Raw genomic sequence first — 5,429 nt, 5'->3', positions numbered from 1 at the left:
TGTCCCCTCACACGCGGGGCCGGCCCTGGGCGCTCCCGCTCCGTCCCCCGCGGGCATTCCCCGGGCGCAGCTCCGGGGCTCCGTCCCGTGTTCCCCGTGCGGGGCCGGGGCGCTGGTGAAGGGCCCCGGGCCGAGCCCCGGAGCTCTCACGGCCCTCACCCACTCCCTGGCCCCGGCCCCGAGCCTCGCTCCGTGTCTGACCCCACTGTGGTGCCCATCCCCTCAGCTTTATCCTCTGCCTTCGGCCCAGCTCCCTGCTCTCACCCTGACCCCGATCCTCGCCCTTCCCTTCATCCCAGCCCTCCCTATCCTAGGGTAACCCCGCTCCTGAGCTGTAACCTCACCTCTCTCACTCCCGTGCTTATTTCTCAGGGAGTAAAGTTTCTCCTAACCACAGGATTAATGACTGGGCACAGAGGGATGGGAGAAAAGAGAGGGACTAAGGATGTTATGCCCCTGAAACAGCAACAGGTATCAATCTGTGCTGGACTCCTTGTTTCTCCTCCTTGAGCACATATCGATATCTAATGGCTCTGCTCTCACCACTGCTGCTGCTTTCCTGCTCCCAGTACTAAAGGTTCTTTCATTTTCAAAGATATGCAAAGAATTCCAAACACCTGGGATCAAAAAGATTTCCTGACATAAAATATTTTAGAGTTATCGCAGCATGACTCATTCCTTCTGAAGGGCTGGAGCTGGTCATAGAAACATCAGCTCCTTCACAAGGGATGAGCTCACTGAGTGTCATACACACACGCCTCCCTTGGGAGGGGGTACAGGAGTGGCAGGGGACTCCTACAACCCTGCTGGCCACGTCCCTGCACCCCATCCTCCTGCTGTATCTGCTGCAGCTGGAAAATCCTACATCTAGAACGGTCTTCCTGAGGCTTGGGGCAAACTGGAGAAATGCCCTGTGTGCCTTGATTACTCTGTGAAGTAATTGCTCCTGCCACTCTGAGCTCATCTTGCTCACAACCAGCCCAAAAGAGCTCAATGGTGGAGGAAGACAGAATGGTTTTTTGTACCCTCCCTTTGTCTATGACCACCTCGTCCTGTGCTCAGCAGTTTGCTGGTGTGCACCAGTGGTCCCTCAGCAATGTTGGGATCCTTTGCAGTGGGAGATGCTCTCCCATGTTAAACTGGCTGACCAGGAGATGCTGAAGGGGTATCTGAATGACCTGAGTGTCCACATGTTGTCCTGCTCCAGTCCCACCTTTCTCCCTCTCTTGACCACATGCCAAGATCCCAGCCCATGCCTCTGATGGGGCTGCAGGGATACTGCTTTTGTTCATCTGTGTCCAGCCCTGTCCCCATCTGTGTCCTTATGCTGGAACAAAGTAGGTGCAGCAACACTGCAAGGAGATACGTGGTTCTCCTCCCATGCCCGAGGAGTTTGACACCATCATCATCCCCCTGACTGCACCAAGGACACAAATCCAACCAACAGACACCTGCAGGAGAGGTGTAGCTGAGCTGTAGAGGTGGGATCACTGCAACCTCTGAATCCCAGTTCATCAGCTTGTGAAGGGAAGAAGCTTTTGTGCTGCCCTGTGCCTGGTCTCTTGTACCTTCCTCCACAGTGGCACCATGCCATGAGCTGGGCTGTGTCCCTGCTGAAGGAATAAGCCCAGCTCCATGTTAGTCTGGACACTGCTGTGTTGGGCAGGACAGGGTGGTGGGACCCACGGGAGATAGTGGGTGAGATGCTCTGGCAGGACATGCTGTCCATGGCTGGTGGGGACAGAGAACCTACAGAGGCACAGACAATGACCAGGAGATTGCTCCTGGGGGTTTGCATGGGCAGGCAGAGCGGGACCCCTGAGGCTGGTGTCACCATGGTTTTATCCCAGCTCCTGGCCTGGCAGGATGCAGAGCCCACGTTTGGGTGGGTGGGAGGATGCTGGGCACTGCTCACACAGGACACACAGTGTGGGCTCCTTGGTGGCCTGGAGGAAGCAGCAGGGCCTGTGATTTGGCTTCTTGGCAGATGTTTCTAGAATGTGGAAGTCGACAGAATTACAATGACCTCAACTGCTGGAACAGGCATGGTTGAGATAACACTGCAGCCATCCAGGAGAGTCAGCCAAACATGGAAGTGAGCAGGGAGGTGCAAAAGGACCCAGAGATAAGGTCTGGGGTGTGGATGAGAAGGAGGAGGTGAGAAACTGCTGCCACCCATCGCTGGCATTGGTGGTGGCCTGTCCCAGCAACTTTCTGCTGTAGGCTGTCCTCCCAACAGAACTGGGATGAGAGCACTCCTAAGGGACCTTGCCTGGTTGTCAGGGCCCCAGCCACCCTTTGCCACGTGCTTTTTAGTCCAGATGGTTTGGACCTGCCAGGATTGAGGAAAAGAGATGAGCTTGAGGGAGCACTGAGAGCCCCATCTGCCTACTGGGTAACCTGATCCCTTTAGGATGCTCAGCACCCGGCCAGGATGGCTGCTCCAGGCTCTTCCCACCCTGCTCTGCCCCTCGATGGCTTTTCTCTGAGTCCTCTGATGCCTGTGGGTTGCTTTCAGTGGGATTTTAAAGGTGCCTGGAATGTCAAAACACCAGTGCAGTCAGACAGAGAGATCTGCTGCACCCAGACGTAGCCACTCTGTGGCACAAATACAAATCTTGCAGCTGGCAGAGGCACAAGCACAATTCATCACTGCATGGCTGTCTCGGCTGCTCTGCCCCTCGAGCAGCCTGCCCAGCTGCTCCCTCACTGGGGCAGCCCCCGGTCTCCTTTCCCAGCCTCAGGAAGGCAGGTGGGAGGCAGAGGAATCCCCACCACCTCCTCTTTTTCTTGCAGATTGCTAAAGCAGCCCCAGGAGCAGCGCTGGTGCTGGGGAGGCAGGATGATGCCAGCACTGAGGAGGTGCTCTGTGTTTTACTGGTGATGGAAAAGCAGAGGCGCAGGCCAGTGCTGTCCTCTCTGGTTATTCAGAGGCCACTAATCCAACTTGGAAATTGCTCTGCTGTGGAAATCCCACCTTCCTTCCCAAGGAAATCAGAGCAGCTCTACCATCGTGCCCAGCATCCCATAGGTGCTGCTGGGGCAGAGCTGGATGCTGGAGCAATAGCAGGGAAAGGTTCTGGGGCTGGGACAATTTGAAGGTGAAGATTTGTGTGGGTTTTAGGAGTGAAGGACAAAACACCTGAACTGGGAGACAATTGCCATCAACCTGACCTCATACTGTCCCCACCATCCTCTTCTAGGGCCACAAAGATGCTCTGAGGGCTGGAGCCTCTGTGCTCTGGAGCCTGGCTGGGAGAAGTGAGTGGCTTAACCTGGAAAAGGCTCCAGGGAGACCTTAAAGCCCCTTCCAGTCCCTAAAGGGGCTCCAGGAGAGCTGGAGAGGGACTTTGGACAAGGCCTGGAGTAACAACGCAAGGGGAAATGGCTTCCCACAGCCAGAGGGCAGGATCAGATGGGATATTGGGAAGGAATTCCTGGCTGAGAGGGTGGTGAGGCCCTGGCACCAATTGCCCAGAGAAACTGTGGCTTCCCCATCCCTGGAAGTGTTCCAGGCCAGGCTGGACAGGTCTTGGAGCAACCTGGGATAGTGGAAGGGGTCCCTGCCCATAGCAGAGTGGATTGAGATGAGTTTTAAGGTCTCTTCTGACCCAAACCACCATTCTGTGATTGTAGCTCATGCGACATGTAGCAAGGACTGAATGAGAAGAACTTGAGCATTCCTTGACACGAGTGTTCAGCTGTGATGCTCTCCAGAGGCTTCATGAGCCCACAACAGCACATGAGGTGGGTCCTGGTTCTTCCAAAGCCTGAACTTCAAAGGATGTTTTCCAGTCTGCCAGCAAGAAAACTGGAAGGAAAGGCAAACAGGATCTAACAGAAAGATTGTCTGCTTGGTTGTAGTTTGACATGCCCTTGCCTGGCTCCAACATGCAGAAATCAAATAAAGTGGTACCCAAAATGTATGGAGCAGGGATTTATCAAAGCTGTCCTGTCCAAAACCCAGGGAGCACAGCCCAGAGCAGCCTCTTGAGCTCTTCCCTGGTGTGTCCAGCATCCAGCTGAAGATGGAATGTGAGGAAAGTGTCCCAGGGGAGAACCAGCCATCCTGCAGCCCTAAATAAATGCTGCCACATGTCTGTGTGGGTCCTGCCTGATTCCAGCTGCCAGCCCCAGCTCTCACTCTGCCTTTGTCTGTGCACAGCAGGAGCCTCCTCCAGCTGCAGGGATTTATGGCCTGCACACAGCCACCTCTTAACCCAGGCTTGTGCTGCTGAATGGGCAGAAGACAGGCCACCATGAGCTGCCAGGCAGCCTGCCAGCCCTCACATCCCCACTTCTTGCACTCATCTCTGAATTCACCTTCATTTTCTGCCTCTCAGCCCTTTCAGAGAAATTGGGCTGGTGGCAATTGCAATTGATCCCCTCTCTGTGGGAGCAATGGCCACTGTTTTGCTCTTGTGCACTGAGCCCATCTTCCTGACAGCTGATGACAGCCCTATTAAGAGATATAAGGAGATACCAGGGTGGGTGCTGCCCACAGGCAACATAAAGCTGTCTGGAGAAGGACCCAGCTGTGAGAGCATGGCTGTTGCAGCTGGATTAATCAAACCCACCATTAACCCCTTCCCGGGGCACTGAGGTCCCCTGGCAGCCCCACAGCACAGCCCCCAGCAGCACGTGGCTCTGATTGAGCTGCAAATGCTCCAGCTCCTCAGTTTGCCCAGCCTCAGATCGATGAGGGCAGGCAGCTCCAATCAATTCCACTTTACCACTTGCTATTGAGTTCAGATCCATGCTCTCACAGCTGGTCCCATTTCCTTCATTCATTCAGAGGAGGGATTCAGGCATTTTATCCCAGCTGGATGCTGTTTTGTCCTTGCAGGATCAAAGCCTTTGGTAAGAGCAAATAAAAGCCAAAAATGCAGGGTCAGCAATGAAGGGACTGAATTTGTGCTGTGGTTGAAGGCCCCAGAGCATCCACCTGGCTGTCAGAATGTGGAAGTGGGTGGCTGGATGAGGCCATGCAATTTGCATGATATCACAGAGCTGTTGCCACCAAGCCAGCCTCTGTCATGAGGTTTTCCTGTCATGATCCTGGTTTTGTTCCAGGAAAGCTCCTGTGTCTTGGTTCTGCTGTCCCCATGAGACCTGAGTGGGGAGAATTCAGCTCTCTGGCAATTGAGCCCACACAAAATGATTTTGCAAAAAAAACAAAAAAAAATCCCCAAAAACATCAAAGAGTTTACATAATGGCTGCTTGGAAATTTCCCTCAAACCTTGCATTTGTCAGTGAAAGAAGTGTTTCCCCCCTCTGGGTGTCAATCCTGCAGTCATTTTTCTCTCCTCTCTTGTCACCCAGCGCTCTCACTGGCCTGCCTCCAGCATGCTGCACCTGAACCTGTGGAAATGAAGTTGCCCAGTGCTCTCCACACCTCATCAAAGTGTTAATGAGATGATGGACCACG

This window comes from Geospiza fortis, unplaced genomic scaffold (assembly GCF_000277835.1).
Source record: "Geospiza fortis unplaced genomic scaffold, GeoFor_1.0 scaffold317, whole genome shotgun sequence".
NCBI lineage: Eukaryota > Metazoa > Chordata > Aves > Passeriformes > Thraupidae > Geospiza > Geospiza fortis.
Note: the sequence above shows the minus strand (reverse complement) of the source record.